Source organism: Gastrolobium bilobum, unplaced genomic scaffold (assembly GCF_033153095.1).
Source record: "Gastrolobium bilobum isolate Gb01-03AN ecotype WA unplaced genomic scaffold, APGP_CSIRO_Gbil_v1 utg376771, whole genome shotgun sequence".
NCBI lineage: Eukaryota > Viridiplantae > Streptophyta > Magnoliopsida > Fabales > Fabaceae > Gastrolobium > Gastrolobium bilobum.
Genome location: NW_026895999.1, coordinates 7,005 through 19,278, shown reverse-complemented (window position 1 = coordinate 19,278; position 12,274 = coordinate 7,005). Strand labels below are relative to the sequence as shown.

The following is a 12,274-nucleotide window of genomic DNA, read 5'->3' as shown; positions in this document are numbered from 1 at the left end:
TGAATTCTGATGTGTGATTATGTTTTTTCTGTGGCTGCAGTGGCTGCGGAAAACTAATCGAAAACCCTTGCTTGCAGCTTTAGAGAAGATGAAAGAAGGTATCATGCATTAAGTTCTACTGGAAATCCTTTCCAATATAAACAAGAATTCTTTTTAATCTGTTTATCTTTTCTGACTTTTCTACTTTGTGCTAATCTTTTTTTGTTTGTGTCGCTTCTTATTGATCAATTCTCACTGTTTTGCAATTCTACCTTCAGAGTTGATGTTGCTTGGATTTATATCACTCCTATTAACAGCTACGTCCAGCATGATAGCCAATATTTGCATTCCATTGAATTTCTCCATGCTCTAGATCTGAGATTGATGAAGAAATGCAAGAGAATGACTCCAAAGAACGTAAATTATTGATGGCTTCTGCTTACCCACGCTTACTTAGGAGGATGTTGAATGGAATAAACAGAAACTCCTGCAGAGAGGCATGATGAATATACCTTGTATTAAATTTGATTATCATTAGCTTTTACTGCTCTATATCAATGTAGGTTAATTTTCAATTTGTCATGTTGCTCAGGGTTATGAACCATTTGTTTCGTATGAAGGTCTAGAGCAATTGCATCGATTCATTTTTGTCATGGCGGTAACACATATATCTTACAGTTGCCTAACAATGTTGTTAGCCATTGTGAAGGTGAGCTATTGTTTCCTATATGTAGATAAGCATTTGATTGCCACACATTTATCATTATTGCAAAGAATTAGCCATATATTAATTTCTGTTTCATAACATACTTGCCTTTGCATATTGAACAATATTGGAGTAATGATATAGAGTAGTTTGAATCATTCTTTAAAAAGGTAATTGATAATGTGTATTATATTTCTGCTGTTAATGAAGGACTACCATATATCTTTTTCATTTAACTTATAGATTTTGGAAAGATTTTGATGAACTTCTTTTGACTGAGTAAAATTAGGGAGAACTATGGGCCTGACATGGCATGGAAAAGGGTAAATAGATAGGTTATGCATTAAATAATTTCATGCAATATCAAAAAAGAAGTATAGAGAATATTATATTATTCAAAGTATAAGTACGGAGATTATGCCTATGAAAATTAATTAATCTATGAAAAGTATATTTTACTTTTAGTGTCAATGAGTATTCAATGCACTGTTCAATATTTCAAATTAATTTAAATTTACATTTGCATCAAGCAGAGATCTAATAGTATGAAACAATATCAAATTATCAATGATATATTTCCAAGTTTTATTTATTTAGGTGGCTCTTATATTGATGTAGGAGATAAAACATTCAGGGGTTACCATTTGGGTTTCTGTTTGACATAATAACACTATTAGTTTGAACCAGATTCACAGTTGGAGAGTGTGGGAGGATGAGGCTCACATGGATCGACACGATTCATTAAGTGGTAAGCTCAATACTTCATTATGTGCCTTTGATCATTAGCTATTTTCTATCTGTATTCTGTTATCCTGTTAGGTCCTTTGAAATGTTATTTTCACTTCTTTAATTGACTATACAAAGCATATAAATCAGGTTTGTTATACTATGATGCATCACTTCTCTCACTTATGTAGTTGTTGTATGACTAAAATTCAAAGTTGTGTTTGGTCCTCCTCTGTTGGGTATGTTTCATACTTTGCATTTGGTTGACGACACCTACTCCCCCAAAAGCACACAGGGTCCCGCTTCTTGGTGAGTGGGTGGGGGTCTAGGGGTAGCACTCCCGTCTGGGTGGAGGCCTTGTTTTTTTGAGCCTTGGGTTCTCTTTGTAGTTTGACTTGGGCCATGAATAACTATTGTAGCTTAGGATTTCTGAGCCTATGTATATTCTCTTGTAACAAAGTGATTGTAACAAGTGTTGTGAGCATAATATAGTGAAAAACATATTGTTGGATGCAGTCCTACATTGGAGTGAACCAGGGTAAATTTGTGTCTCATTCTTTTCTTGTTTACTTAGATTGTGTGTGTACAATTCCCATATCCTCCCACCAATTCACTTTATTGATCCTGTTGAGCAATTATGTTAGTGGGCAGCTTTGTAATCAGGCCTCTCTTTGTAACTCTCTTCATTTTCTTAATGAATCCTTATACCATAAGAAAATATAATCATGAGATTGCTTCTTTTGCAGCAATGATTTTACGCAAAATGCCATCAAGGAGTACAGATTTTTTTTCCATTAACTTAAGACAATTTATTTACTTTTTGGTCTTGTTGAGCTTCTAGCAAGTTTTCTCTTTTCTTATGTGTCATTTCATTTAAAAAGAGGCTTGGTAGTCACTTGGCACTGAAGTTCAATTAAATAAACAAGCATTTTGAATGACCAAAATTTTAACCTTGCAGGAAGGAACCAGTCAATGGTTTAAAAAATAGATGGAAATATTGAGATATAAGTGTCACATCTTAAGCTTTTAGGACAATTGATCCTTGACATGGTATTAAATCTTCCCATGACCTTGTTTTTAGTAGTTTGATTCTCGCCAAACCCATATCTTCATATGTAAATTAAATTTAGGTCTTGTGTGTTGTCCATGTTTCAAACTCAAAAAGCTTGTGTGAGGGAGCATGTTAAAAAATGCATTTACCTCTATACAATTAGCTTAAGCTTTTAGGAGAGTTGGTCATTGACTAAAATATGTGGTCATGTAATTCATATTGAAATCATATTTAGGAGTTGATTGGCCATTTCTTTTGTTGCAACAGAAATTACGAAAGAGTTGACAATGCAAAGGCAATCATCCTTTGTCAATCCTCATACGTCAAATCCATTGGTCAGAAACAGTTCCCACATTTGGGTGGTAATTACATATCTCTTCCTGTTTCCTCATTTGGTTTCATTTCGTTTATGTTTGTTATATGGACACCTGATATTGATTCCATGAAAGAAGGCAGATATGTAGAATATTTGAAATCAAAATATGCTGAAAAGAGTTTACCAACTTTGCATGGTTTACTTGGCTAAACGTCTTACTTTTTGATCAATTTGCTTTTCTAAACAAGTTATGCAAGAGGGGTTTTGTTGCAATGGTCAATTGAGTTGACTAAATCATTTGAAAAGTTTTATTGTTATGTTGAATCTTTTATTGTTACCTTACATTCCGTACCTCTCAATTTAGATATTTTAACCATCTAGTTCTGTGTCACAAGCATACATTTGTAAGAAGTCTTGAATTCAGTATATTTATATATCTATCTAATTTTAAGTTTAATCAAGTTGTAGACATGTTTTTTCCGACAATTTGGGCGTTCTGTGGTTCGTGCTGACTACCTTACGCTTCGCAAAGGCTTCATCGTGGTATGTAATAATGCAATAGAATTTGACTAAGGTCGAAATGGTTTTGATTCAAAGTTACTTAATATGGTTCTTATATCGTTGTGTATCTGCATGTTTTTCCCAAAGTTACATTGCTAATATATTATTTAAACTTTTTAATTCTCCATTTGAAAAGATGCATGAGCTATCTAATACCTGTAAACTTCTTTCTTTTCTTAAAAGAACTCCTGTTCTAAGTTCCCAGTGTGTTCAGGATTACTGGTCTATTGGCTGGCCCTTAGAGGCTCATTTATGGGGTCACCCCTTGCCTCCCCAAAATGAGACTTTTAAACTCCACCACAGAGGATCTCTCACTCCCTGCATAGCTCACCTCTCACACATTAGGAGGTGCATTGCCTCACACACCACAGTGGAGCCTACTAGGCAAAACAGTTACAGCTCTCCATCTCTCATCATTAGGGAAATATTTCCCTATCTATATATTGCCCCTTAATCCATTGAAGGGGCGTCTTGCATCCATTATATTTATGAGTTGTTACTTTGCCAAAATATAAAGCGACTTGCCCATGACATCATCCCCTCTCTTACTTTTCACTTGAGATATACACGGTGACTCCCTCACAGAGCTTTGGTCCATGCCACTGCCTAAGAGCACCATTACCGCGAGATACTTCACTGTATCAAGGGATATAGACCTAAGCTCATCACCCAAACAGTTCACGGTGGAAACTAAGCTTGCTTATTTAAAAAGAACATACTTCATGCATTTGCTTAACAATAGTGTTCTACCTTTTGATTTCAAGTTTGTACGTTGCTTGAAGTGTCATTTATACTTTATAGCAATCCACCATAATACTTGTATGCCATGTTTCTTGGAACTACGTAGTGTGTAGTTGTTATTAGTATATGGGTGTTCTAGAGACAATCTTTTGATTAAATAAGGACATTAAATGTAGACCTTTATTGTCGCAGATAAATAATAAGCACTCTTTATCCTGTTTCATATTATGTCTCGATATTACTGTTAATATTATATATAAGGAACTGGATAAACCCCTTGGAATAGAACAGGTATCTCTTGAGCATTTGTGATGAGATCACAATCATGAGGATTCAAGGATACCGCACGTTTATTCCTAATTTTATGTTCCTAGTCTAGAGACACTGAGAATGGGGATCAGTGATCTCGGGTAAGACTAGCACGACTTATCTACTTGTATTCGGATGCAAGGTAAAGACCTCATGAGCTACAGATATGGAGATGTCTTAGCTAAAGTCGTGGGTGGACCTATAAGGGTATAGCTCACACTGAACAGACTCTATGAGGAAATCTCACAGAGAGTATCATTAGAGTAGTCTCTTTATATTTGGGTATGTCTTTCCTTAGACCAGAAGTTATTACCTAGACTGTGTTCTAGAAGGCATGCTTTGACTGTATACCTCGTCTGCCTGAAACATGGAGACTCGTAGGTATACTTAGGGTTGGCAAAACGGCCCAACCCGGCTCGACCCGGCCCAACCCGCATTCAGCCCGAAAAAATGGGTCGGGTCGGGTTGGCTCGAAAAAAAAACGAGCCAGAAAATCCAACCCGGCTCGACCCGAGCCGGGTTAGGGTTGGCTCGATAATCAGCTCGCGGGTTGGCTCGTAAAAAAGCTCATGGGTTGGCTCAAAAAAAGCTCACGAGTTAGCTCGAAATGATGCTAGTGGGTTGGCTCGCGGGTTGGTTAGCTCAAAATATTGGCTCGCGGGTTGGCTCAAAAAATTTAATTTTTGTGGTTTGTTCTCCTGTATAAAATTATTGTATTTTGCAGTCCAACTACAAGTAGAGTAGTTTACAAAATTAAAAAACATTAAATGAAACACAAACCACTCCACGAATCACAGGAGTCATTTATCATGATTTTCTGAATTACTCTAACTCACGATAACCATAAAACGTATGTAAAGCCAAAAAATAAAAAATAAAAGAAATCCATTATATATTTCAACGATAAGCATCTAGAATCAAAAGCCAATCATGAAAAAAAAAAGGATCTGCAAAAGCGACCAATATAGTAAAGTCCATCAGTGGAGAATCCATCAGTAAAGTCCATTGTATTTTATTAAAAAAAAAAAAAAAGAGTAACCCGCGAGCTGGCTCGTTCAACCCACGAGCTGGCTCGTTTGAGCTCGGGTCGGGCTAAATCGAGCTGGCAGCTCATTTTTGCCAACCCAACCCGGCTCGTTTTGTGCGGGTTACGAGCCAACCCGACGGGTTGGCTCATTTTTGCCATCCCTAGGTATACTGTTGGGCTTGTCCTGAAAAAGCACAGGGCTAGGGTGATAAGCTGAAGGAATTCGTCAAATCTCTGTGAGAGATTAGGTTATCTGTAAACCGGAGAAATCGGGATGACATTTACAGGGACTCGGGAATCTATGCATAGTAAAAGAGATCATGAGATGATCTGCCTTTAGAGTCAGTAAATTGAAGATTCCCTATTTCGAATAAAGCTTACCCTAAACCGCAAGGGTTGATACGTTTCCTTACCCTAGGTTTTATGGGAAGGTAACCGAGACGAAAGGAAACACATACGGCAACTAAATATGTGTAATAGGATGATTAAGTCATTAATCTAACTAGTTCTGGGGCAACAAAGCATTGCTAGTGCTCTGTGTTGTCATTAGATGGGTTGTGGGCTTATTGGGCCCAAACCCATTTATGTCAGTAGCTATGTTGGACCTAATGGGTCACACGCTAACACCTAATTGTCTAGATGAACTAGCATTAAAGGTATTGGGCCTAATAATGGTCATTAGTCCAAGAAGTAGTTTGGAAGTCCACCTTGAGGGTGGAGGGCGCATGGATCACAGTAATGGGCTTGGATAGTCCAAGACACTACTAATTAATTTAATTGGTTAAATTAATTATCAAACATTTAAATTTTGAATTTTGAATTTTGAAATTTGGAATTTGAATTTTGAAATTTGAATTTTGAATTTGAATTTTGAAATTTGAATTTTGAAATTTGAAATTTGAAATTTGAATTTTAAAATTTGAATTTTGAAATTTGAATTTTGAATTTTGAATTTGAATGTTTGAAAGTTTGAATTTGAATGTTTGAATATTCGAATTTAAATATTTGAATTCAAATTTGAACTGGCTATGAAAAGTTGTTTCATAACAAAAGAATAAGATAAGATCTTGTTGGAACAAATCACTAGTATCAAGAGAAGATCTTTTGGACAAGATCCAAGAAGATTGGGGCGCTGATTTTGGTTGTTGGTGAGTGTCATTTAGTCATCAAAATCTGCTCCAAAAGATATGGTCTGTTGGGAGAATATTTGAGTGAGTTGATTCAAGTTTGAATGCAACTACTCAAACGTATCTGGACTCCTTTTGGGACTGAATGGGGCGCACAGTATGAGTGATCATGTGATGACCATCAGGTCAGAATCTTGATTAGATAAAGATCTCTTATCTCATAAGGATTCAATGGAGAGGTTGTTTGGAGTTTTGAATTGCAACAACTCCTTTATCTTCTCATTTGTTGTGCGCCACTTTCATGGGATTTTGAAGTGAAAAATTTGATTTCACTTATTTATTCCCTCACTCTCTTGTGCTATATATAAGTGTGTTCCTCCTTAGGGTTTTAAAGTGAAAAGACCTAGCCATTCTCTCCTCCTTCCATGCGCCACCTTGTGAGGTTTTCTCTCTGAAAATATCACTCTTCTAAACACATTTGCCTAGCCTCCTCTTTCATACATTGAGCGCATAGCAAGCCTCATTGTGGTGATAAATTGGTGGTTCTACAAGAAGGAGTTCTTGCATCTAGACGCGGGTGGTGTGGATCAACGTTAGAGGGTTTGAACCCTTCAGACCTGACCTTGATCATCCTGAAGTTTCACGAACAAGGTATAATATACGTCTTAAAGCACGTATCTTGATGTGCATGTGTGTTCCGCTAGAAATTTTTTTGTTTTTCCCTATCACATGCCTCGACCTTCAAGGTCATTTTACTTTCAGTAGTATGCACCACTACTTTGTGAATGTTTACTTATTTACTCAGTCTGTTTTCCTTGTTCATGGCAGAATCACAACATTTCATTAAAATATGATTTTCACAGCTATATGGTCCGATCTATGGAAGAGGAATTCCAAAGGATAGTTGGTGTGAGGTTAGTGGTAGTTGATGGATATTTGATGCTATCCGGCAAGTATACCGTTTCACATAAGTAGTAAAGTAGTAAGAAAGATCGTCTCCTCAGGGATTGAAAACCAAGTACTAAAATAATCAGTCACTTTAAGTTGAAAAACTTGATCTCTTGTTGGGAAAATTAAATTGAATCTTAGTAACCATAAAAGTAAAGACTTATTTTTGAGTTTTTGTATTTTCAAGAATGAAAAGAAGAATAATAATGGAGTTGGTTTTGAAAATATGAGAAAGAATTGCAGTTAGGGAACACTCTCCCTATGATCCCTACTTATTACTTTGGATTGATACAAAATACTTATTTATATAATTTCTCAGATAATTATGATCTCAATATATTAATAATTAAATCCCAATCCCTTGGTAACTTAACCCTTTAACCTCACTTAGAATCCTAATCCCTTAGTAACCCCTCATGAGAATTAAGCAATGAACACAATAATTCCAACATCTGCAATTAAATATACATCTATCCCTAGTATGCATACCAATAGTTATCTTATCTCCTTTCAAGATCAGAAACCCCAATATCCCTATTTAAGGTTCTAACCCTCAAATTATTTTCAACTATCAAATTGATCAGGTTTAATAAAGAAAATATCAAATACGCACAAGGTAAGATAAAGAAATTTATATAAACGAGTAAAATAATTTAAATCAATCCTTCATAACAAGGGTTCACATAGGGTTTGTGACCCTAACTACAATAAAAGAAATTAGCCAGACATATTCATGTCTGACAATTTAAATAATGAGAAAGAGTTCATGAAAATGTAAAACCGGAAGAAGAAGAAGTCTTGAATCTTCAGTCACCGAGAGCTTCCTCTCCCATTTCTCCTTGCCAAAAGATGATTTTCTTTTAGAGTTTCTGCTTCCTTTATATAGCCAGCTACTCAATCAGGTCATAATCCTTGCATTAATTCTAATTAAATTTCCATTTTTCTCATAATTCCACCAATCAATCAGGTCATGATCCTCTAATTAATTTGATTAAATTTCCATTTTCATCAAATTCCACAATTCAAGGATTGCATTCATGACGCCCACACGATCAGCGCCAAATCCGTGACTCCACAAATCAAGGACTGCATTCATGGCACCCGCACGATCAGCGCCAAATCCTGGTCATGAATGTGTGTGGCGCTAGTTTGCGCCACTCTGGCGCCAACTAGCGCCAATTCTCTGGTATTTGGCCTGTGCAGCAAGGCGCAACTTGGCACTTTCCTCTATGTGGAATTGCATCAACAGGCTTTTTATAATTTTCAATTCTTTTTCCTGCAAAAATACAATTAATAGGTAAATATTATTGACATAGAAAGAATCAATATAAATAGCAAATATGTATTGAAATTTCTCTTTAATGACTCAATTCTTATCAATTTTAATATGAAAAAACCACACTTGCCAGAGGCACATCAATATTCTTCAGTGCACTATCTGTTTTGGACATCAATTTCTGTTCATATATCATAATAAGATCACTTGTGCACTTTTATGTTTTGTGCATGACCTTAATTTCTGAGGTACCAATGTTTTAATAAATTGTTGAACTAAAAACATCTATTCATTTACATTTAGTGTTTTAAGAGGTAGGTCCACTTTCTATTCCATATTCATACCAAATAATCTACATAAGGATGAAAGAATATATTGTCTTAAATTTAAACATCTGGGAAGTAATATTTTTCCTTGTAATATTGTTATTGCTTTCGTTTTTCACAAATTGATTCTCTGTAAGAAGTTGAAAGCTGATTCTTTCTGTCTATAAAATCTCTTGCAGTGGCCCACTCTGGGGATTTGTTGTTGCTTTCATGCTTTTCAATATTAAAGGTATAGCTTATTGTGAGAAATCTTGTTGAAAAGTTAGTATATCATTTTTTCCTTGATTCTAATAATATATTCGCTCCCTCCCCAGAAAAATCTCACTGTTATGGTCTTCTGCTTACTGTTAAAACTTATAATTAGGGATTTTTTGGGTCTATTACAGGATCTAATCTCTATTTCTGGATAGCTATCATTCCTGTATCTGTAAGTTATTTCCTTTCTTTCTAGTTATCCTATTTGGTCATGAAATGCTGTTTGGTGGATAACCTGAACATTTAACTTATGTTCCTGAACCATTTAGACATTGTTAATAGCATGTGGTGGTTGGTAGATTTTTCTTTGGAATTTGAATGGAACAGAATGCTTGTTGGTGAACCAGCATAAAAATGTGGTATATTTTTTATATGAAACATAAATTATTTGCATAAATTATTGAAGGTATTCTACAATATAATCATTATGTTTGTAGGACTAATCACAATATATTTTTAATTTCATATGCATGATATGTCCATAGTATGGGGAATTACAGTTGAAGATTATCCAAACCTTGCCTTGTTTTGAATTTCTCATATGGGCATATTTTCTATTAACTGTGTCATGTTATTTCTTTTGTGGTCATGTTCATGGACAGCTTGTTCTTTTGGTGGGAACAAAGCTACAGCATGTTATAGCGACCTTGGTATTGGAGAATGCAGGAATTGCTGGTTTTATCCCAGAAGCAAAGTTGAGGCCTCGTGATGAACTTTTCTGGTTTAAGAAGCCTGAACTTCTATTGTCCTTGATCCATTTCATTCTCTTCCAGGTTGGCCATGGTTCCCTCTACATTTGGTGCAATTATTTCTTACTGAAACTTGTTATTTTCTTATTAACTTCTGATTTTTATTTTTATTTTTATTTTTGGTTTATTTGGCAGAATGCATTTGAATTGGCATCATTCTTTTGGTTCTGGGTACTTCCTTATCCATATTTTTTAAGTTTTCACTTAATCTTGAATGTAAAAAAGATTCATATTGCTCAAAATCAAATTATCCAATAAAGTAAGCAAGAAACTGTATGGGAATTTCAAATAAAATATGATACAACTATATATTTGTGATATTGAATCATTATCTCCACTGAACAAGATAATGAACCACGTGGAAAATATATAAGATTTACACTTGCAGCTTTTAAATTTTTGTATTTGACTAAACTAGTAAAATGTCTTTTTTGACTGCAGTGGCAGTTCGGATATAATTCCTGCTTTATTAGGAATCACCTCGTTTATTTAAGGCTAATCTTCGGGTATGCATTAATCAAGACAGTTTTCTGTTTTTTTTTCCTATTCAGGATTTTAAATAAGAGAATTCTTGTGTAAACTAAGTCTATAAATAACTAACGGGATCAGTGTTTCTCATGTTGTAGGAGATAATTTTATATCTTACATATAAATAAAAGTATGTGGAGCCTATCTTTTCTTTCTCTCTCTTTTCTCTTCACATGTGGCCCACATAATTTTACGTATGTGTAGAAAATAAAATTATTTCTTACAATATGAAAAACATTAACCCCTTAACTAATACGTCATTATTTTGAATATAAAATAACTACTTAGCACAGAAGTTTATGCAATTATTTAAAGTAAAATGTCATGGATAGATATTTATAGACTTAGTCTATACAAGAATTTCTAGTTAGTCAACCATGTGCCTTTTATCTTGTATTCAACTTTGTAGGTTTGCGGGACAGTTTCTTTGCAGCTACAGCACCTTGCCACTCTATGCACTCGTTACACAGGTAACGAAGACCTAGAAAAGGGAATTACAAGTTTATATCTGACTATATGACATGCTTTTAGTTTTGGAAGTCTCAAGTAATATAAATGGCATGCCTAATTCCAAGACTTCAATTAGACATGACTACTACTAACATGTTTGTTCACTGCACAATGGCTTTACTTTAGAATAATGAATAATCTGTCTTGTGTTGCTTGAGAAATGGAGTTGTTGCATTGAGTGAATCATTTTAGTGAAGGAATTTTGCTACTTTCATGTCTAATGCAATAACAGCTTTTCTATGTTTATTTCAGATGGGAACAAACTACAAGGCAGCATTAATACCAGAGAGGATAAGAGAGACAATTCATGGATGGGGGAAAGCAGCTAGGAAGAAGAGAAGACATGGAATGTTCACTGATGACTCTACCATTCATACAGACACAAGCACTGTTTTGTCTATTGAAGAAGATGATCAGTTAATTGATATCCCTGGAAATGTCACTGACCTTGCCACAGGCACTGAAGTAGAATTGCAACCAGTTACAACTCTTGCATCTAACCCTTCACATAATGCTAATGAAGCTTCAAGTAGGGCCCTTACACCCCTCCTTCGACCCTCTGCTTCAATATCTTCATCAGTACCATTCAGTTCTAGAATAGAAGCAATTTCAAGATGCTCCTCTATGCCAAGTGGAAGATAATTATGAGCAATGGAAGAAAATGATGTCAATGATGAAAATGAAACAAGTTATATGGTAAATTGGTAAAGTTGGCTTTTGTGTAATTATCAGAAGCTGTATAAGGATTAGTTCCCTTGAAAAGCTATGTAAGGTAACAATGCTTTTCGCCATAGCTAATATATGCGGGGACAATTGTAGAATGGGGAGACATTTGTCTCTTGATGCTAAGCTGTAACCTTGGAGTATGGACCAAGTATATTGTAAATTTAACCTTTTAGTTTTTGAAATGATGTAAAACTAAACTTAAAGAATGTGGACAACATATGGTAAAAGGTGATGGATGCTAACAGTGCAAACACATTTCTGCTGGCTCATTCAAAGGGACCATACATTTGTAACTTTTGGCTGTTCAGTCTTTAGGAAATATAATTGTGTTGCTGTAACACCCCGTTCTAGAACCGGTTTGTTAACATCGCATTATGATATTAAGCGCAGTTACAATCACATGGGTTCAATTA

At 35.1% G+C, this 12,274-nt stretch overlaps 1 pseudogene; it reads left to right on the top strand.

Annotated features, from left to right (window-relative positions):
* Positions 1–19: 19 nt before the first annotated feature.
* Positions 20–11,777, top strand: LOC133297184 (MLO-like protein 11; annotated as a pseudogene).
* The last annotated feature ends 497 nt before the right edge of the window (positions 11,778–12,274 follow it).